The sequence below is a fragment of the Tyto alba genome, unplaced genomic scaffold, assembly GCF_018691265.1.
Source record: "Tyto alba isolate M040663 unplaced genomic scaffold, T.alba_DEE_v4.0 Super-Scaffold_2, whole genome shotgun sequence".
Lineage (NCBI taxonomy): Eukaryota > Metazoa > Chordata > Aves > Strigiformes > Tytonidae > Tyto > Tyto alba.
In genome coordinates, this window is record NW_024881282.1 from 81,805,987 (window position 1) to 81,830,177 (window position 24,191).

The following is a 24,191-nucleotide window of genomic DNA, read 5'->3' on the forward strand; positions in this document are numbered from 1 at the left end:
AATTTAGCAAAATTTCAAAGTGCATAGTGAGAGAAGCATAGTGTGGTGTTTGACTAGTATAATCACTTTAATAACATCTCAGAGTCCCCCCAAAACAGAATCAGGGAGAAAACATGGAAGTGATGTGAAGATGTGCTGCAATGGAGAGCTAAGGCTTCCCTTGCTCCCAGAGTGGTTCTTCATGGCATGTGGAAAAATGATGCAGAAAAAACCTACATGTTTATCAGATCTTTCTGCTCCCTGCTTAATTTTATTGTATTCCAGAGAGGAGATAAACATCAGAAAAAAAACAAAAACAAAAACAAACAGACAAAGAAAAAAACAAAAACAGAACAAAAAAACCCCAATCAAAACAAAAAAAGGAAAAAAAACTGGGAAAAAAAAATAAACAAACTGAAACAAAACACTTTTAGAGAGCCAACTTTCTGAGCTGTACAACTACAACTTGAGGCAGAAGAAAAGATCATAAGCTACTCCAGTCTATATTAGGTGAGGAGCTATTCTTGCACTGTCAAGTATCACTCTTTATCAAACAGGCATCAAGTACAGCACAAGTATCAAAACTTTTCTGCATTTGCTTTATTTAGTAGTGTCTGTGTAGTTCTGCTTTGATCACTGTTCACTCACTAAAACTAACTGTGCAGTTCTTTAGGATTCTTTTTTGTTTGCACCGAACATATTTTGTTACTTTTTCATCTGAAATCGCACATGAGTGATAGCAGAATAAAACCTGAAAAGTTGTGTCAGAATCTGCTTTCTCATTACATTTAAATATTTTTGCTTGAACAGTTTGTGATTTTGTATTCAAGATAAAAAGAACATTTTCATTTGTGACTTTTGGAAGAAAGCTGCAATAATAGCAAATCCCAAAGTTAATATTAATGGATTTTTACTGTTCTGATAACATCTTTTTACGCTCTGTGGAGGTTATACCCTATGTGTGTATCTTTACAAAATCTACAGCATGACTTGTTTATCTTAGAAAATATATTTTCCAAGTACAGCAGGATTCTTCCAGTAAAGGTTATACATATATAAAATACTTTTTTTTTTCCTATCTAAGACTACCTGTCCCTGTTTTGTTTTATTTTGCTTTTATTTTCTTATTTTCAATACTAGTCTCAAAGTTGCCATGCTGCATAAGTAGAATTTGTAGCTACTGAAGTCAGACAGTGTAATTGAATTCTCCAAAGTGAAACAAAGTTCCAAACACTGGTATGAATTTTATAAATCAGGAACAGCTACACCTAGAGTCTAGAATAAGACCTGACAGCCCTGGTTAAACTGTGGATTTTCATGATGTACATCAGAGTGACTCAGATTATTTCTAGTGATTGGGTTGAATGGAATATCAGATCTCAAGCCTTTTCCAGTAGTTGACTTAATGTTCCTTTTCCATCTCTGTTTTTTAACTGCATGTTATAAAAGAAAATCTCACAAAAAAAAAAAAAAAAGTTGATGATTTTCTTTCAGAAAAAGAAAAAAAAAATAGGAAGTATGTAGTCACTCTATCACCAAAATCAAAGAGTTTCTAACAATGAGCAATCAATAAGAAACATTTCATTCCCAGTGCCCTTTAATCTATCTGAGTGTTTTCAATTTCCACCTCCTGATTGGAAGCAAGACTGTAGACTGAGAAAACAATTCAGCATTTCTTCTCAAAGACTTTGGAAACTTTTTAAACAATGTCTTTGAAGTTTCAAGTTAGAAGTCAGATCACTTAGTATCTGCCTCATCCTCAGATATCCACATCTACTTGAAGTCAGAAGACATTAACTTTTAGTTCAGTGCTATTTATTCTGAAAATATTTACCTGATTATCGGTAATTCAATAAGCAAGTATGCTAGTTAATGATATTAACTGTAGTTCTTTTGGGGACAAGCCATACAACTTTTTGTGACTTACAAAGATAAAAGTTCTTACTTAAGAAAAATCTCAAAGTAGTGACACCTGAATTTAAGACTCTTCTTGGAAGCCAAAGGCCCCATGATAAGCACTTTGAATCTGGGATTCAATTCAGTTGTCTAAACACCATCATTTTGTGTCTAAGAGTTTCATGTTACCTCCAAGGCAGATAGATAAACTATTGTGTTCTAATAGTTTCTTGTTGCTTGCTCATTTTATGCTATTGTTGCTATCAATAAAGCGATTCTTTGCTATTTGTCTTTTTCTTTTTCCTTTTTTTTTTAATTTCAGAAAATGCGAGTTTACTCTAGGTCCTTCATCATATCTTTCAGGTCTATAAACAAGTTTTTTAAATCCAAAAGTATTTCAAATGTAGTTAGGTTTTTGGAACTGAACTGGCCCCCATGCACCACTCCAGAAGAGCACAGCTCTCCCACACGTCCTGTGGCAAGTTTACCAGCCATGTGCAATGTCTCAAATATAGTTGTTCTTGTAGGCTCCACTGACTGTATTGGCTAGAATGCTATTAACTATGAGATCTTAGACATCTAGCTTATATAGACAGTTAAATGTAGGTGTCTTAAACTTGAATCCCACACAAAGTGACAAATTAGTCATTGGTAAATGACAAGTTTATCATCATATGTCATGTATGACTTCTATGAAAAGTTAGAATAACACTTCATAATTCATTAAGTAAAGTGACTTTTTTGGAAATAGAGTGTCCCTCAACCTAATTAAAAATATGGTGGATGTGAAATGGAATGAAACATTTGAAAGGAGTAACTTACACTTTCTGTAATTTTCATTTTATATCTCAATGCCCAAATCCAGAAAACAGAGGGAATTAAAATAAGTTGCTACAGCCACATTTATTAAAGATTTTTATTTTGTTATAGCTACTTTCTAAAGAGAAAAGAATGAATAAAAAGCTGAATAGGAGCTTTGGGAAAAAGAGTGGGAAAGGAACCAGAAAAACTATCACCACTAGTCAAGCAGATGAGAAAGAAGAGCGGGAAAAGAAATGTGGTAGACATTTCTCCAGGACCCTCTGGGAAGAGCTGGATTGTACTAAACATCTGACTGATGATAGTAATTCATTACACCTATGCTTTGTTCATGCACATTAGTAACAGAAATAAGCAAAGAACATACAAGTGGATAAAGACTGAGAGACAAGGATCCAAAGCTACTGGTCTGGCAGTGTGGAGGTGCAGAGGAGCATAACAGCTGATGGCTTTGAAGAATGATCTTTATCTCATGGTAATCTTTAGCTGAAAATTACAGTTATGTGATTAATCAGCAAGAACACAAAGTCCCAGTGAACATCGGCAGAACAATGACAGAGTGAGGAACGCTATAATGTAAATTGTACACTCTGAAGAAGCTCCTTGGGACTATCCAAGGAGAATGGTGGGACCATTGTCCCCAGTGAGAAGCCTACCAAGAACCAAGGACACTCTCCCAGAGGACCTTCTAGACTGGAGGCGTTACTGTCTGCACAGGTAGAGGCCTTATTATGGAATACCAGAGGAAGCAGACTCGAGGATTACATAAAAATGATTACGGGGTATTTTAAAGGAGTTGTGGGAATGTGTGAGACATTCTAAGTTGTTTAGAGGAGGACCAAAAGTGGGAAAGGCAGCTGTCAAGGTGGATTAAGAAGGAACAAGCAGGAAAAAACAAAGAGGAAAGAGGATAAAACAACATGGTCATGTGTAAATATTTTTTGTTGGTACACTTGTAAGACTGAGCCCAGAGTTTCGTAAATTCAATCTGCCCTGTCTTCTCATTAAAACCTCTTTATAATTGTCTTCTGTATGGGTGTGCTCTCTGTACTCAGTGGGTATGTGTGAAAGCCGGTGAACTGTGTTGTGAATACATACTCAGCCTTGCTGCTGGCTTAACCTTGGGGCACAAAGTCACAGCAACCTCACATCCATCGGGCTACTGCTTCCAACTGCCTTGAACAAGAAATATGCTTTCCCCTGCAGAGAAATCCTTCAGCTGAAAGAATATGATACTATCAGCTGAGATCAGCAGAACTGTGATAATTTACCCACTAAAAATATATTCTTCTATTACAGTTTTTCACACTTTAAAGAAGGAAGTTGTCAGTTTATTTTTTGAAAGCAGAGGTACTTAGCTTACCTTTTAATAATGGTCCTATAAGGCGTTCTGAAACAAAAAAGTGTTTGAAGTAACAGTGACAGTATTTTAGTTAACTTGGGTTTGGAATATCCAGAAATAATGCAGTGTTATTTCTTGGAAGCCTACAACTATGTCCTTATTCTTGATATGAATGTATCAAAACAATAGTAATTGTCTTAGCTTCATATAAAATATAGTATGTTCCTACTTATAAATAAGACAGCAAAAGTGGGCTCTGAAGTGATTCACATTGGCTCTTTAATATACAGATATTGAATTTTTGGAAGGAAAGAGACACTATGCATATCAATCTTGTGAGAAAGAAGCTATATTTGCCGGCACTGCTATTGTAGCTCACAGTTTTTTAATATTTTAATATGTCTGAGGAAATGGTGATCTGCAGGAAACACTGTGAAGCTAAGCAATTGTTGAAGCCCACAACAAATGTGTGTGTGCAGTAAAAGTATTGGAAAGGAATGTTTCCCTTCACAGGAATTATTTATTATTCTGTTTCAGCTGGCTTTCTCAGGTAATATGTCAGGATTTAGACAAGTTTGAAAGTACATGGATAATTTATGATACCAAATGTATTGTAGCTTGGAAGGTCAAAGCCATATAAGTTGGCAAAACATAGAAACAGTCTTGAAGAAACCACCATTCACCCCTTTGTGTTAATAATAAAATAAAAAAAAAAGACCAAAAAAGGGCTTAAAGACTCTAGGTCATGGCATCAAATCCATTGTTACTTCAAATAACCATATCATATAGATTTCAAAATAGACCTAACTTATTTTAAAAAATGATAAAGGTTCTTTTCTCCTGCAATATATACTGGAATTTAGTTCAATAAATTATTTGTATTATTAAAAAAAAAAAAAAATCCAATATTTAGAATTCCTCTAATTTCTGTCCAAAATTTACCTTTGACGTGTTTGCTCTTCTGCCAGCATTGCCCACTAATACGCATAGACATCTTTTTATTATTTTTTTATGGGTGCTCATACTTCTTCAGCTATTACAACCCCATTCAGCTGCTTTTTTTACATAAAAAAAACAAGAGCTGTTTGGGACTTGGATATGCATAGGTCTGCACTGCATGTACAGGCAATGATTGAAAAGCTCTTCACAGCTCCATGGAAATGAAGCATAATTCAATTCCTCTCTGAAATATTTTTAATCTAGTTAGTATGCAACTATTCTGTTCTCAGCCTCTCAGTCCTTGATTGCATCAGTTCTGATAAAAGAGCAAAAGGCAACACAGTTCTACTGACCTGCAGAGTATTACATTAGTTGTACTAAATTAATGTCTTCCAGCGATGCAAAATTTTAATAGGGAGGGGCTGATTGTTTCTGAAACTTAGATCTATTGTGATTCTAGTAATATGCTTAATTGAAGTTAGAGCAGTGTGAACTTTCTTGGTTTTGATCCATACCCAGTATTCCAAGATGTCTGCTGCTAGTTAGTTTGGATGGGAGTCTGAAGAAAGGCCATTTCAGGCATTGATAAGGCTGAATTCTTGACAAATGAAGGCAACTTTCTTGCAAATGTCACAATTACAGTTCTGGCAACATGAATAATTTCTGTAGATGCCATTTCCTGTGTTCATTTAAATGGAATTGATGTTCTGCAAGCCTCATTTTGCCCCTGATATTGTAGCTAAATGCATTGTCGGACAAGATTGGAAAGTGACAACAGCAGTGACAGATTTATTCTATTTATTAGGTCGCTTGTCACATTTTGTCAGCTTTCCTATTCTCAAATTATCTTCAAGATACAAAGTAACTAAGGTGGAAGAGAGTAATTTGTCTTCAGTATGGGGTTTGGAGCAGAAATTTTTCACAATCATCTTGTTTGAGATGGATGTGTTTGCACACTACACTGATGGTAATATTCTTCTTTCTTTATTAAGATCAAGAACCTGCAGGTATGAAGCTTAAGAAGTCCCTTTCCCCTTGACAGCTTTACCTTTCCACAGGGACTGAAGTGCTATCTTCATCTTCAGCCCTTAATGGTGGTATATATTTTTATCACTTTGAGAATTATAGTTTCCAAAGTGATTTTGGAATCAAGCAGTCAGACAGCCAGCAAGTTGTCAGCTATAAAACAGCAAGAATACTGTATGTGTTAAGATAGACCATGGGATAAAAAGGGGCTTCTTGGGTTGTAATATGAATTATTCTTGCCGTCTGATCTTACTGATAAATTTATAAAACTCTACTTTATAACAAGTTGTATTTATGGCCTTCTGGAAAGCAGTTTTGAAATCTCACCAATCTGTTGATAAGACCCAAAATTCCAAGGAGTCTGTTACTGTGTAGCTATACTATACAGTAGTTGCAAGTGTAATCCATACATTTTGGTACAGATAAAACATTAGCCACAGTGCTGCTCCCTCAAAGGGGATTGCCTGTATTTAGTACCATGCAAATTCAAAGCTGAAGAGAAGTACAGACAAGTGTTGCCACTGCTGGTTTGAACTTTAAGGAAAGCAATTTGCATTTTCTTTTACAGATAATAATAGGCTGACGTTTGAGGTGCAAACTCTCTTTTTTACTCCCTTCTGAGAAAAGGTCGGGCAACGTTTAAAAAAGCAAGAAATTTAGAATACTAATATGAAATTACCTATCACATCGTGCTTTGCCTGAAAACTATGGTATAGTCATTATATTGAAACCCATACTTTATATTCCTATTTAGAGAATTCAATACCAACTGCAATGAAATTAGGTTGCAGCTGTCATGGCAACTTTAACTCATAGTTCTGTGTTTCATGTCATTATAACGGCTATATGGGATTTTCTTCTGTTTGTTATTTTCTCCCTTGGATGCTGTATTTCCATCCTTTATCCTCTTGCATAAAGCAGTACAGGGGTATATTACAAATTAATGAATGTTATCAGTATTAACAATGAATCTTTATCTAGAAACCCAGTTTAATTGAAATATTAGTGCCATGAGTCTGTAAGTAAATGCTGGTATTTTAATACTGGTAGATCTCCCTTGTTTTCCCTCCCCTCATATATGATTGTGGTATCTCTAGTCACACCTAACTCTTGCTCAGGTACCCAGACCTTCCTCACCAGGAGTTGTCCTGCAGGTCTCCACTAACCAAAGCTGGGCTCTTCTCAGCCTGGTCCAACCTGCTGTTTGGCAAGACACACTCCATCAGGGAAGAGGGAGCCCTGGACCAAAGCACAAAAAATATCTGCCAAATTTTTTTTTTATTATATTTAATATTTGTTAGGATTTATAGTACACATGTTATGTCTGAGAACAGGTCATGTGGTACTGTTCCTTCTGAACAGATAAGTAGTTGAGTCTTGTTTAGGATTACAGATGTAAAATCATCATTAACCTTTGTTATGTAAGATTTTCTTAGTATGTGCAATTTCACTATTTCTGTCAGAAAAAGTTTTAAGACTAATCAAGAATGACATAAGATAATAAACAATGAGAAATTCTTTCAAAATATTCAATTTTACTTGCATTAACTTTACAGGGTTATCCACCTTGCCTAATTATGAAATTTTTTTTATTATAAAATTCAAAGAAAAAAATTTTTGTATTTAAATTAAAAAAGTAACCATGGTTTATCAGCCTGGAGATGTCTACAGAAACAGAGATTAACATCACCCCCTTGGAAAAATACTATAAATTCAATTTAAGTTTAATAGAGAATAATTTTCATTCCATTTCATAGTGCTTTTTAAATAATCATGTGGAATTTTACAATAAGTGTATTTAAAATTCCAGATGGGTTCAAAATCACCTCCTCACACCCTTACCTTGCATGTGCATGCACACACACACACACACACGGAGTTTCTTTTATAGGGCCATTTTACACAACTGAACAGAATTTCCCTTATGCCCCTCACACCCTGCGCTGGTTTTAATTTAGTTTTATAAAATCAGTAATTCTCTGTCTTCACTCCCCTCTGAGTCTAGGGACTTCTCATGTCTCCCATCCCACTCATCCCTATGCCAGATTCTCAGTCATCTTTACTATTTCTTTTTTTTTTTTTTTTTTTTTTTTTTTTTTTGTAATTGTCAGTGTGCTATGTGGATAAATTAACAGAAACATTGATTTTAGACTCCCCTTGATATAATAAAGGGGGTGGCAGCTGAAAGGGTTTTTCCATAAGATCCCCAAGGCTCAGAAAAATCAATTTTTATCAGGCTGTCAGACATGCTCCAGATCTAGTACCCTCAGACATCAATACCTCAAAAACTGTTTCTAAAGAAAAGACTCCTGTTTGTGCCGTGAAACCTGATTTCTGTTGGGGTAGAAGAGTGTAGCTCTAGGTGTCTTCTAGAAAACAGTTATCCTCATTTTGTTCTGATAGTTTTATGTGTTTGGCAGCATCTTCACATCCTGATAAGAACACACAGTACCAACATGAACAGAAGTATACACTATAACTGGTCATTGGTTATGAGATTGAACTTTGTCTGCTTTTATATTTTGCTCTTTTTATACATTAGAAATAATTTTTAAATAATGAAATAAATAATTAAACAATAAAGAGCTACATTCCCTGTAGTGTCTCTCTTCAGGTGGACATATACCAGTGATGTGCAATTCTCTGCATCTCTTATGTTTTCATTTCCTCCTCTCCTTTCACCCAGGCCAAATTTTGCACATGAAGCTGATTGATGAAAGAAGGTACATATACACCAGTTCTTCATTTTCTCAGCTTTTCTCACCTTGGACCCAGGGGTGACCTAGAAGCTATTTAAGAAAAGTGTTGGCCTCTCTGAATACACAGCTCATTCCAAAGGGTTTTGAATTAGACTGCCTCTGAACTTCTTCTGAATGAGACTGTTACTGAAAAATGACGCCCGATATTTTGGCATTTTGGGCCAATGCCAACGTTTCAGGAACAGTAGCATAGCTCCGAAGAAGAGCTGCCTTCTAACATAGGCAAAACGTGGCAACTGTAATACAGTGTTAAAAATAAGGTACTTCTGTTGTAATAATTCTCAGCTCCTCATGGAGGAGCTTGTGTGCAAGCTACAAATCAGATTTTCAGTGGACAAAACATGTCGTCTGCATTACCTGTGTTTAGTACAACATTCAACCTCACATGATTCTTAATAGCTGAAAACTTTCAATTTGACAAAGCAAAATAGCATCCAGTTCGTATACCTTTTGAGCAACATGTATTAGACTTCTAAACCATGGCGGTTTCCTATTTTTTAATCCAGTATCCCAAGATTTAGCCAGAAAAGTGTAATTCCTGTGGTACTGAAAGAGCAGACCTGTAATGGTTTCATAGCTATCAGTCACTGACTTTGAAGAAATTTTGTTTAAATCAGAATTTTGCAGTGGGTGTGTATGTCTATTATGTTCCCAAATAAGGTAGACTGAAAACATTTCTGGTTTTAATGTGAAAAAAAAGAAAAAAAAAAGAAAAAGGAAAAGACTACTTTATGATGTTGACATCACACAAGTGATTTATACAAGTAGATGTATTTTTGTGTGAGAAGAACAATTTCAAGCATATAGTCACTGATCAAATGTTTATTTTTTCATTCAATCACATTTTCAAAATAACCATTAACTTCTTTCATATAGACAGCCACATCTTTCATCAAAATAATTGTTAAAAATCATTCTCCTAGTCTGACAGAATTAATGCTTGAGAAATGTTTATTCCTTCTCCCAGCTTAGCAGTATGTGGTGTCCAAGAGAGCTGACTCACAAAGCAAAAGCTCTTTATCTGAAAGTGTGAAGAAAACAGATTTTATTTAATTCAGCACTTTTCTGTGGAAATGTCATTGTCCTCTGACCCTATTCTCAGTGAACTACTGAACAGATTTGCTGAAACTTTGCAGAGAAATTCAGCCCGAGGCAGACACCTGGTGCTTAAATTGCAAGCTATCCAGTTAAAGTTTAGACAGGTAATGTGTCTGAAAATATAATTTTAAAGTAGAAAACATAAGACAAATTGATAAACTGTGCTACTGACACCAACTGTAATCTTCAAATAGTTAAATGTCTGGAACTCAAAAATATGTAGCATAGTTCTTTAGGTTTTCATGATTAATGAAATCCATGTCTTCAAATGGCAGATCTTAGCATTAATTTTTAATCAACAATTCAAATAGGGACAGACCAAAGAGCTGGATCGCTACTGATCAACTGTCATTGACTAGCAAATCTGAAGGATTTTCTGATATTTTGATGACAGGTCAATGGTTCCATGCTGTAGGCAGTTTTGAATATCTAGATGCTGGCTTACACAGAAAACACATTATACTTTTCCCTACTAATACATTTTTCCATGAAAGGAATTTCTATGGCAGATGCTGAGCTGCTTTGAATAATTATGAATGAAGAGAAGGAGAGCAGTGAAATGTAAAGTTGTCAACACTGCAGAAGTTTGAGAACTTATATACTGGAAAGTACGTGACAAAGAAAAAGTTATACCATGTGAAGGATGGAGAACACATTATCTCATGTATCAAAATGTAAGCTGGTGCCAGTTCTTTGCTGTTCAAAGAAGAGCACTCAAATTATTATTTCCTTTTTTTTTTTAAAAAAAAACAAAAAAAAAAAACAAAAAAAAAAAAAAAAAACAAAAAAAAAACCAACTTGAAAATTATTTGTGTTTTCTGAACTATGAATGAAAGTGATATTTAGTGGTTAGAACCTGTGAGGGAAAGTAGTAATTAACTACTGACTTCATTCATAGCAAGTACAATTCCAAGTAGGATTTTCAGGGATTTATAACTTTAAACTTTTTTCAATATTTTTCAATAAGACAAAGAATCAACCACATCATTAAAAAAAAATATATATATATATATTACCAAGATCTTGTGAACACAGTGAAATCCATGGTAGCTACTGAATACATCACCTACTGAAAAATAGGGCCAGGCTGACTTAGGTAATCATGCTGAGATTCATGATATACCACTTTTTCACCACTTCAGCCTTAAGTTAAATGCCTTTTCCCCCCTACTTTAAAATAAGGTGTGCCTCATAAAAGTACGGAGCTTTAAAAGAGCCCAATATATATTTAAAAACTTAAATGAAGCTTCAAGTAGGAAGGTAAGGCTTTGACTAATTAGAATTAAAGGCAAAAAAAAAACCCAAAGCCCAACTGAATCTCCCTGTAAAGCTGATGAATCCCAATAATTATAACCTAGAAAATAAACTTTCTGTTCTAAAGTTTATTGCAGCAATTTTCTCGATTTTCCTTCTTTTTTCTTCCTTTTTCCCCCTCTGTTTAAATTTGCCTATAGACTAAATACATTTTTATTTCTACAGTATACTTTAGTTTATTGTAAGGGCTAGAAACCAAATCTGTATCCCAGATTGGTGTTTGATGTAAATTTGTATATACTTGGCCAAATCGTTCTGTTGAACAATCTTGGCACAGATACAGATTTTGGCAAAGAACAGAAAGTCTTTACTTCTTTCCACTGTTGAACACTTTATAATGAGATTAATCCAGATGCCAAAAAATACCTGAAGTCACTAACATACCTTTGGATAACTCACTTAAAGAATTTTGGCACACAAGAATCTACTTAAAAGCCTGTGGAAACTAATGGAAAGGCTTCTTCTAACTTCATTTGAATCCTGATCCAACATCAACATAAGTTGATAGATCAATTCATACAAGTAACAGTTACTGGATCAGACCTTGTAGGAGTATTTATTGTTTATTATAAATGCAGTATAAATAGATTTACTTTTGATATCTTACAAGAATGAAGGTGGTAGAAGGATTATTTTTAAGTTTTTTACCAGGACTAAAAATGTAGAAACATCAATATCTTTTACCATAGAAGAAGAGAAAATTTGAAACTTAATTATATCCTGTCCAAATACAACCCAATTCCTTTTAAGAAACATTTGCTTCCAATGAATAGACAAACCATTGTTTGTGAAATATTTATTAGTTATTTGTACTTTTTAAAAATCACAGCTGCTAGGAATAGCTTCAATAACTGCCTTTATCTGAATTCCTTTGTACTTACTGTTATCCTATTGCTCTAGCTTCACAAGTAATTTTTATTTAAAGTATGACTCTACAGTCAGACATTATGGCTAGATGTGTATTAGTTATGGCCAGGGAATACTCCTGGTTATAGGTCTGAAATATTAAAATGGTCTCCAGCATAGTACAGATCTGAGCCAGCTAGCCCAATAGGTCATGGTTTGGAAGTTAACACAAATCAGGACTGATTCCCAGTAAGAGGTTTGCAAACATCCAGTATGATCTGGAGGCTGAGAGTTTACCAGCAGAGGTACAGGTCTCCTGATGGCAGCTAGCCACAGTGATAGAGAATGGCCCCACACAGATCTAACTGGCTAGAACAGACACAAGTTGTATGTCAAGTTGAGCTGGGTTGACCTAGGCTGGACACTAGGTACCCACCAAAGCTGCTCTGTCACTTCCCCTATTAAGCTGAACAGGGGAGAGAAAATATGATGAAAGACTCTTGTGTTGAGATAGGGACAGGGAGTTCATTCACCAGTTACTGTCAAAGTCAGAACAGACTCAATTTGGGGAAAATTAATCTAATTTATTGCTGTCATGGTTTGAGCCTAGTTGGCAGCCAAACACCACGCAGACACTCACTCCTCCCTTCTCTTCCAGCGATGAGAAGGGACAAATGAGACAGACTTGAGATTCAAGATAGGACAGGGAGGGGCAGATCATACATTATGGTCACAGGCAAAAGGCAGACTGGTTAAGGGAAGCAAAAAATAACATAGTTTTTTTACAGACACTAACAACAACACTTAACAGAGTAGGACAGAGAGAAGCATTGCCACATCTTGAGAACACCTTCCCCCCACCCCTCCCTTCTTTCCGGGCTCAGCTCTGCTCCTGATATCTCTACCTCCTTCCCCCAGCAGAGCAGGGGACAGGGAATGGAGGGTGCAGTCAGTGCCGCTCCTTCCATCTTCGGTGGAGGGAGCTCCTGGAAATTCTTCTCCCTGCTCCATCTTGGTCCCCCTCTCACAGGAGACAGTCCACCACAAATTTTCTCCAACTGGAGTCCCTCCCATGGGCTTCAGCCCTTCCTGAGCTGCTCCAGTGTGGGACACCCCCGCATGCTGCAATCCTCCCAGTGCTGAACTACAGCAGTGGGGTCTACTTTTTCCCCCATGGTATCACAAGTCCTGCCAGCAAACCTGCTTCAGTGCGGGCTCCTCTATCCATGGGGCCACAGGTCCTGCCAGGAGTCTGCTCCAGCGGGGGGTCACAGCCTCCTTTGGGGGCATCTACCTGTGCCGACATGGGGTTCTACATGGGCTGCAGGTGGAGATCTGCTCCACCATGGACCTCCATGGGTGCAGGGCACAGCCTGACTCACCATGGTCTTCACCATGGTCTGCAGGGGAATCTCTGCTCCAGCTCCTGGAGCACCTCCTCTCTCTCCTTCTTCACTAACCTTGGTGTCTGCAGAATCATTTCTCTCACATAGTCTCATTGCTTTCTTTGGCTTAAGTTGCCATTGTGCAGGGTTTATTCACCTTCTCAAATATGTTATCCTAGAGGTGCTACCATCTTTGCTGATGGGCTCCACCTCGGCCAGTGGTGGGTCCATCTTGGAGGCCACTGGCATTGGCTGTGTCAGACATAGGGAAAGCTTCTGACAGCTTCTCACAGAAGCCATCCTTGTATCACCCCTGCTACTAAAACCTTGTCACACAAACCCAATACACAAGCGATACATCATCAGACTTGGTCCTAGGCAAGAAGTGCAGAACTTACATAAGAAATCATGGAGGAACCAGTTGACATATGAAAGACTCAGGAGGTTTGATGGGAGAGAAGAGAGAAGGGGGAGAAACTTCCTCTTGAGTCATTTATGCTTTGTTTCTATTTATCTGCCAAATACAGATCCACACTATAATTTGCATCAGAGCGTGTGTTATTCAAGCAGTTGTTACAATAAAAAAGTATCCAAATTTGTCAGTAAAGGAGATAATTTCCATTAGCAGGCATGCACTGAGCTCAGTTTGCATCTGGAGCCTATCAGATTTCACAGGAAAGTTATGTGTCATATTTAATATACAAGATAGTGATTGATCTTTATAGATGAAATCTCAGGGGACAATTTTGTGAAAGAAGCCAGCATAAAAGTCAGTAGTCCAGCTTTTCTTTAAAATCCATTTAAGTGGGAAAAAATTCCACTAGACCAGTCTCTGATCTCAGTCAAACTGTTGGAACTCTGCAACACTATATATCTTGCTGATAAACATCAGATGCATTATTCTAATTTATCAAGAAATAATGAGATGATAGCCTCTAGAAGAGACTACACAATGTCATAATCCAGAGAATAAAGAAACAGGAAATTATAGCAGCTGTTTGTAGAATATCCTACACTAAACTTAGCAAATGAATCACCATATACTGAAGTCTGTGTCATACTATCTAACAACAAATACCTATTTAGTTGTGAAAAATGCACGACTTCATCTTTGTTGATAAATTGTGATAAAGTAGCAGAACACAGAAATCCATACAGTTGAAAATTTCCTCTAGGTTTTCTGTAAATGATGAAAATTTTGCTCCACAATAACATTTGACAAAAGTCAGTGGAAATATTTCAGCACCTGGAATTGGGTATTTCTTTATCCACAGAAGTATAGTAGTTCTTATGACAAATCCTGTCTCAACTGTCTCCTTGTATCACAGCAGAATGGATCCAACGTTCAAATCTCCCAACCTTATGTGTGCTTCCAGAAGATAGTCCTAAACTCATATGCAAGTGTCATAAAGTTATAAATATAAGACGTATGTAAGATGATACTAACTTTAAAGTGGAAGCCAAGCCAATAAGAGAGCAAGACATATTAATTGTTCATGGGAAATATGTTTGAATAAACAAGAACTATCACACCAGAATACCATGGTGATGTTATTTCAAACCCTGTAGGACAGTAAAATCCCTGCAGCAGGATGGCCGATACTTCTTATAGCTATTATTCCTATTTAATTTACCCATGCATGTAAACACAGGTATAAAAATGTGTAATAAACATTTAAGCTTGTTAAGTTCTTGGACTTAGTAATACTTTGTAGAACGGAGGAAGAAAGAACTTGTAATTAAGTCCTTTTTAGTCACATAGTTGGGGATATTTGTAGATGGATGAACCCATTTTCTTAAAGACAGGTTGATGATTTTCATGTTGAGCCATTCTCTGATCTTCTTTCTTAAATGTGTGTGGACTGAACAATTTTAAACAATTCAGTACGAAAGATCCAACTTCACATTTATTTTCAACCCTCCTCCTTTTTGAACTAAATTCATAAAACAAGCATTTCTAGAGTCTGAAAGCTTCACTTTTGATGTTGTTCTCCAGACAGATGTCAGATCTCTTCTTATTAATTTTAAAATCTGCTCCCATAATGGAAAAGTCTATCTGCTTTTTGTTTTCATACCTTAAGTTTGTCAAATTATGGGAATCATCCAAATTTCACACATTTTAATTACATATTAAGGTTATAATGTTTCCTGAAGATGAAAAACATAGCCTTCTAGTGGTGCTTAGGACTATGGCAGATGCATTGTTTCAGTTTGGTAAAACCAGGTGGCTTGCTTCCAGCATTTACTGTTGCACCATGCACAGAATACAATGTTCTAATTGTTGAACTTATTAGAATTACTAATGCTGTAAAATTACAAAATATTAATACTGTTGCTAAAGTTAATTACCAATAACCCACCTGTACACACAGTGATTTTTTCTGTTTTTTTCATCTTCTCCAGTTCTGGAATACTTGAGTGCAATTAGATATGATATGATCATATTCTAAGAAACAATATGTCTTGTAAATTGATCAAGGTCAATGATCAAAGGTATCTCAGAGAAGTGGATATTTATGCAAAATTTGGATTGCAAAAGAGAGAACAACATATGGGAAGTGCAGCTAAAATGTAAAAGTTTGGCTAGAGTGTTCACATGAACTTGGGTTCGCACTGACAAAATGTTAAGCATCACTATAGTGCCACTGCCAGGCTTACTGAGTAGCATCATTGCTATACACTTGAGGATTTGTACATCTTCTACACTGAACAGAAAGAGTACTGGATTGATACAGTTAATATTCTGAGCAAGAAACACGAGGCAAACCATAGGACATGCTGTAGAAACCCATTTGACACTTAAGTGTGTATGTTGGTTTTTGTAGATATACAAGAGGTTTGTATTAGACTTTTCAAACAAATCAGTAATATCTACAAGCTTATGTAATAGTCTTATGTTTTTAAAATTTTACCAAGATATTAAGAGTTTGATGTGGAAAGTTTCTGACTTGAATCTCTTCCATCCCAAGATACTCTATGAACCAGCAGGTAAGAGGCAAGGTTGAAAGATTATTTCTTAAAGTGGGACAACTCTGCTGAAAATCTTGCCATGTTCAAAGATGAGAAATCAAAACAGAGGGGCTGAATTCAGAACACTCTCTGTGAAGAGATGTGAAAGCTAAGATACTATTCATAAATTCTGTGTTAAGCATCACCAGACAAAATGTGTAGAGTGTACAAATGGTTGTACTGAGCATTGGATTCCCTTTCTCAAGACATGTCCTAACCACTTGGACTCAAGAGCCTTTATTCCACCCAAGCTACATATTTGGGTTATAAGTGCCTGTCTGGATCTCAACCCTAACCTGAGAATATAATGTTATTATCTTGAGCCTGCAGTGCCTTGAGTTCTCTGGCAGATCCTCCATCATTTCCATTCCAAACACACGAATGACACATGCATACTTTCTGTGGTTTGGCAGCAATTCCAGTCTGAATCTGAGCAGGCACATAAACCATGCCTAAGACACCTCCATATGCCACTGGTTACCTGGCTCACTGCCAGATGGACTAGAGCCACCGAGCTGCTGAGGTGGCTGTGGGGAGTGAAGGTATCCCACCTTGGTGCAGGTGTGGTGCTCAAGATTGGTGTCAATCCTGAAGTGTAATTTTAGTCCTTTAATAAAGGATTTGATGCTTCCTTTGTACACTGCTGAAATTCTTTATGCATTTCAGATCATCCAGAAGTTTCTTTAGCATAATGCATAATGAACAATACATAATGCATAAATAAAAGCTTTATTACTAAACCTAGAACACGATCAAAATTTTAGTGTTAGTACCAAATACCAGAGTTACCCACAATTTTAATTCACAGCTGTATAATATGAAATCCAATGAGGTATTCGGCAGATTAGGAACACAACCCTGAAACTAATACTCAAATATATTCATAGAATCATAGAATGGTTTGGGCTGCAAGGGACCATTAACGGTCATCTAGTCCATCTCCCCTGCAATGAGCAAGGACATCTTCAACTAGATCAGGGTGCTCAAAGCACCATCCAACCCGACCTTGAACACTTCCAGGGAGGGGACATCCACAGCTTATCTTGGGCAACCTGTGTCAGTGCCTCACCACCCTCATTGTAAAAAAATTTCTTGCTTATATCTAGTCTGAATCTACCCTCTTTCAATTTAAAACCAACAGCTCTTGTTTTATCACATCAGGCCCTGCGAAAAACTTTGTCCCCATCTTTCTTGTAAGTACCCTCTAGGTACCGAAAGGCTGCAATAAGTTGTCCCCGGAGCCTTCTCTTCTCCAGGCTGAACAACCCCTGCATTCTCAGCTTGTCCTCATAGAGGAGGTGCTCTATCCCTCTGGCCATTTTGGCAGTGTTCCTCTGTACCCAGTCCAACAGGTCCATGTCTGTCTTGTGTTGAGGGCCCCAGAGCTGGACACAGTACTCTAGGTGGGCCATCACAAGAGCAGATCAGAGAGGGAGAATCACCTCCCTCGACCTGCTGGCCATGCTTCTTGTGATGCAGCCCAGGATAGAGTTGGCTTTCTGGGCTGCAAAAGTAAACTGTTGAATCATGTCCAGTTTTTCATACACCAATACCCCTAAGTCCTTCTCAGCAGGGCTGCTCTCAATCCACTCATCGCTGAGTCTGTATTGATACCAGTGGTTGCCCCAATCCAAGGGAAGGGCCTTGCACTTGGCCTAACTGAATTTCATGAGGTTCACATGGGACCACTTCTTGAACTTGTCCAGATCCCTCTGGACAACATTCTGTCCCTCAGGTGTGTCAACTGCATCACTCAGCTTGATGTCATCTGCAAATTTGCTGAGGGTGCACTTGATCCCACTGTCTATGTCACTGATGAAGATATTAAACAATACTGGTCCCAGTATGGACCCCTGAGGGACACTACTTGTCACTCACCAAAATCTGGACATTGAGCCATTGACCACTACCCTCTGAATGTGATCATCCAAACAATTCCTCATCCCTCAAACAGTCCACCCATCAAATTCATATCTCCCCAATTTAGAGAGAATGATGTTGTAGGGGACCGTGTCAAAGGCCTTACAGAATTCCAGATAGATAGCTCTTCCCTTGTCCACTGATGTAATCACTCCATCATAGAAGGCCACTAGGTTGGTCAAGCAGGACTTGCCTTTGGTGAAGCCATGATGGCTGTCTTGACCTCCATGTGCCTTAGCATAGCTTCTAGGAGGATCTGTTCCAGGATTTTCCAAGACACAGAGGTGAAGCTGAGAGGCTGATAGTTCCCAGGGTCCTCCTGGATACTCCAGGATGCAACCTGACATAAGCAGTTTATTTGAAAACAAAAATAGGAAAAACTCACATACAAAGCACTTAAATACACAGTTTACCCTCAAGTTTATATGCATTATTATTTTTTAACTGTCCATGGCTGAACTTTCTGAGATTCTTCTGTAGACAACATATCCTATGAATAGATCTTTAACTCAGATAGAAATAAACACAAAGGCCTGAGAGTTAGAAACAAACAAGCAACTATTTCCACTTTGATCAAAATTACACTGCATAGTCCAGCAAGCAGTCATTTTACTTCCTTCCAGAAAAAAAGTATTAAGTAGAAAATAGCCTGTGGGATTAAGTTTTGAGGAAGAGGAAAAGAAACAAAAATGTTTTGATTGATTCCCCTTTTTTCAGACTGTCGTGGTTTGGGCCTGGTTAGCAGCCAACCACAATGAAGCAGCTCTCTCTCTCTTCCCCTCCAGCAATGAGAAGGGACAGAGAACCAGGCTTGGGGTTCAAGATAGGACTGGGATGGGGAAAAATTCCCCTTTATGATCACGAGCAAAAGGCAGACTTGTTAGGCGAAATAAAAAAAAAATGAACATTTATTACAGACACTAACAACACATAACAGAGTAGGACAGTGAGAAGCATTGCCACATCTTGAGAACACCTTCCCCCCACCCCTCCCTTCTTCCCGGGCTCAGTTCTGCTCCCGATATCTCTACCTCCTCCCCCAGTGGCGCAGGGGCAGGGAATGGAGGGTGCAGTCAGTGCTGCCACTTCCTTCATCTTCGGTGAGGGGAGTGTCCAAAACTTGTTCCTCCTGCTCCATCTTGGTCCCCCTCTCACAGGAGACAGTCCTCCACAAACTTTCTCTGACTTGAATTCCTCCCATGGGCCGCAGCGTTCCCCACACTGCTCCGTCATGGGTCACTAACTTCCTCCGACTGGATTCCCTCCCACGGCTGCAGCCCTTCCCGAGCTGCTCCGGTGTGGGACTCCCCCGCATGCTGCAATCCTCCCAGCACTGAATTACAGCAGCGGGGTTGCCTTTCCCCATGAGACCCTGGCCTTCTTTGGGCACAGCACCTTGATTATCCGAGCAGGAACAACAGGCCATAAATCAATGTCTGCTCCACCGTAGATCTTCATGGGTGGCGTGGGGGGGCCGCCCTGCCGTCTCACCACAGGATACAGGGGGGTCTCTGCTCCGGCACACCTCCCCCCTCCTTTCTTCCTCTGTTCCTCCACTGACCTTGGTGTTGATGCAGCTGCAGCAACTCCTCCTCACAAGTCCGACTGCCCGTCGCCACGTCCCTTCTTAAATACATTATCGCAGAGGTGCAGCCGATTGGCTCAATTTCCCAAACAGAAGTGGAGCTGACGTGGAGCTGGGGGAGCTTCGAGAAGCTTCTCACAGGGGCCGCCCTGATAGCCCCTTCCCCTGCCACCAAAAAACTCCACCACTCACTCAACCCAGAACACAGACAAAAAAATAAAAGTAAAGAAAACAGAAAGTGGGGGACAAAGTGAAATTTGCAGACACATCCAGGAGACTGAAATCTCATCAAAACTGCACCCTAAAAGTTTTTTCAACCAAAATGCATAATAGTTCTTTTCTTTGACTCTGAGACCACCAAGATCTGTCCATGCATGGTGCTTGAGAGCATTAACAAGTCTTAACATCCCCTCACAGGCCCCTGGGACTTCCCTCACATTGCCCATGGCCCAGGACCCCATTCCATCCCCCCTGAAGCCATCAGTCCCTGCCCCAACAAGATCACAGGATGCCATCTCCAGCCCTGCGACAGTCCTGCCCTGCCCAGCCCTAGGCCATGGGACGTGCTAACCTGGACCCACCCACAGGCCGATGAACCATCCACATCCCCAGGGATGTTCCAGAAACCCAGGGATGTGGCTGTCCTGGCTTCCTCGTTGGACTGCCAGGAATCTCTTCCAACCCCCAGCCCAGGGGCCTGCCAGCCCCACAGTGCCCTCACAGCATGTGCACCTGAAAAGGCCTAGTGTCAATTTATAAATAGAAATGTGACAGCTAGAAGCTAACATTTCTGTTTTACAGGTGTCAGAACACAGGCAGTTATGGCTGGTTCTAGCAAAAAGCTTAGTTTTACAGTCTGTTTGGAATATAAAAGAGAACAGAGAGGTGCCTCCACTACTTAAACTCTTGCCTTCCCTTGGTCTCAATCCTGGAAAACCAGCACTTTTCCTGTATGAATAACAAAGTGGATGCATTAGTATAACCATTTTTTCCTTTTCTTGTTGCTGGAGCTGAAGATTTGATTTATGGATTTGCTTATATTTCTATTATTTATGGGAATTTTCTCCAGCTCCCTACTAATGTTTGACTTATAAAGCACATTTGTGACATTTTTGTCCCAACTTGCACTACATGGCCCATCACTGTAGTATTTCAGAAGCAACACAAGCAATAACCACCTGCCCTATTTGTTCTGAATGGTCATTCCCAAGTTGGAAGGGCATTCAGCAACTTGATGAAGCTAAAGCTTTTTGATTAGAAAATTTCAGAATGAGCATCATTGTTAAAATTATCAGCTTCCACTGGGACCAAGCCACTGGCTGGCTTTAAGGTTTCCTGCAATAAAATGCACATTGAACTCATTGTCCTGGATGCCAAATGCCAATGTGAGGCCCTTGACAGCATGATGATATCAAACCTCCAAATAAAAAGCAATTCTCCTAGCAGACTGTAGCTTCCGGCAATGCACATAGCTTGATACAGTCATTAGTTTTTATGCAGTTTTAGAGCAAACGTTTTACTAGGAACCTAATTTTCTTCTGACAGAAGAGACTATTAGGCACCCCAAGCATGACAAGTGTCAAGAGCTCCTTCCAGCTGAAACATGCCATTGACAGAAGGTGATTTGCCATCAAAACTAAATATACATACTTTGTTCGCGTGGTTTGAGCACTTAAAAAAAAAAAAAAAAGGTAAAAGGAGAAGTATCTTAGCTTATCTCTTATGATCTTCTCTACTGTTTATGGCTAATATTAGTCTTAAAAGTCTGGAAAAAGAGGCTTCTATAAAGTCTGTATTCAAAGAATGCTTTAATTTTTGAATAGGTAACAGCCTTGAGTTTTGCATTATGCAAGGACAGCTGGCAAAGCATGTGGGCTGTGAAATAAGCGGGAGGCTTGATAAAATCCACCCTGAAAGAGAAAACAAGGTTAAGAGCAATGAGCTGTGACTGACTAGAGCTGTGGGAGCTTGGAAACCTTCCCCTCAAATGCAAATGCTTAAGGTTGCTTATCTGAATTGTCTGTTGAAAGACATTGCGTTCTGCGACAGCATGAAATGAGGGAAGATGAAGCTCAGTCCTATCCTTTGCTGTTCTGCAATGCCCAGCATCCATTCCCAAAGAAAGTGCTCAACTTGCAAAAGCAACTTAATTTCTACTGGAGAGGTACATACTGTACTGGAATATAAAATAACCTGTATTCTTCTCTTCTAATTTCAAGGTAATCTTCATACAGATCATTTTTTTTTTTTCTTAATATAGAAAAAATAATATATTCTCAGATGCAAAAATGTCATGGATGGCTCCAGAGCTTGAGTTCTGGTTCTTTGGGATATTGGGCTCCAACAGTGTTGCCTCAGAAGAGACATTTTACCACTGAACAATATACAGGAGTTTCTGTTTGCTGTGCCAGTCCCAGAAGCCAAAATTAGATCAGATAACTATCTCTGCAGAGGATGCTCTTCTTTCTGTGTTCTATTCAGTGATTAAAATTACTGAAACTTCAAATATTTTTTCTAGATTTTCTAGAGAATCTTTTTGCTCTTCCTATTTCTTTTACTCCATTTACTGTGAACCATTTCTCTCTGAGCTTTGTAGGGTCTCTGAAACCTATCAACAATTTCTCATTTAGATTTGCTGAGGATGACTAAGGAAAGTAGGAGATTGTCTTATCTTCATGAAATATGTCACAGAGATGTAGTGCACAAAACCTACAATATGTAAAAGCAAACAAACAAAACTCCAAACCCGTGACATTGCATTTATTAAGGATTATATGGCAAACATGGATTTAATGCAAACGTAGTCAAAAGTCTCAAATCTCTAACATTTTTAAATATTTTGTCAGCAATCTGACAGATAATAAAAGATGAAAAGACTTTGGTTCTCTTTCTTGTTGAAATTGTATTGATCCCCTCAGTGTACTGTAGCACTGTTGGTGTTAGCTAGATACAGTATTGCTGTCCCTATTAAAAAAATGCATTACGAACAGACAACATAACCTCACAATAAATTAGGTGGAATGGACAAAGATGTAACACACCTGAAATGAAAATCAACCCTGACAGACTGATGGAATTCCAGCATAAAATGTCAAACAAAATTAACTTATTTAACCTTCACGGAATAGTAAAAAGCAGGATGATTTCATGTGTCAAATAGCACATAACATTATTAAACGTTGATGTTGTTTAGTTAGTGACAACTTACATGAACAATTTTACAGAAGTTTCTTTGTAGATTGTGTAATTCAGGCATTTGCAATAAAGTATATTTTATAATTAATTCTATTAGTTTTGAAGTTACTTCTCAAGTTATGCTGTAAACAAATAATCTTCCAATAAGAGGTATATGATAAATAATTGTTCATAGCAAGATTTAATTAATGAGAAAAAAATCCTGAATTTGTCTTTGACTTGCTTGGGGTATCTCTGGACAATGTTAAGTATACTTCTTTGCTGTATCTGCACAGATGCTGTGAAAATAGTCAAGATGAATAGACACAATATAGTCACAAATCAAAAAGTTACAATACAGATGCCAATGATGTATGTGAACAGATGTTAAATGGTACACAGGACCAAGACAAGGTCAAGAGCTGGAAGGATGAAGTACTGAAGACAGGCATATAAGGGAAGCTGCTGCTTTCAGCTTCAAACTCAAACAAATACTCAACTTGTTATTGAGACAGGAGTTGCTGCTGCACACAGGGAGGTGTGATATGATCAGTGAGGTAATCAATTGAATTTTGCCTCAGAGAAGAATATCTACTAAGTTTTGCTGAGTTGCTATCAGACTGTTTAATCTCTACTCTACAGAATAAAAGGCTTTATATCATAAACCTCTGAAAATATACAAACTCTCAATTGTTTTAAATGTGGTTGTACTCTATATGGATGCTTTAAGGAAACCATGTGGAAAGATACATTTTTATTAAGATGAGATAGATTAATCCCTACCAGACCAGAACGGAAGTGGTAGATAGTGACAGTAAAAAAAACAAACCAATCAACCAAACAAACAAACAAAAACCAAAAAATAAAACAACCCAAACAAAAAAACAAACAAACAAACAAACAAAACAAACAAAAAAAAAAAAAAACAAAAAAAAAACAAAACCAAAAACAAACAAACAAACAAAAATGACTCTCCGAAGAAATATTTCATGGTTGAGAGACGATGGTAATTTCTAAGCATGTTCCTATTTTCTGTCCAGGAATGTTGGAAAGACATGAACTTGGTAGATTAGACTGGATTAGACTACATTTTGGAATAT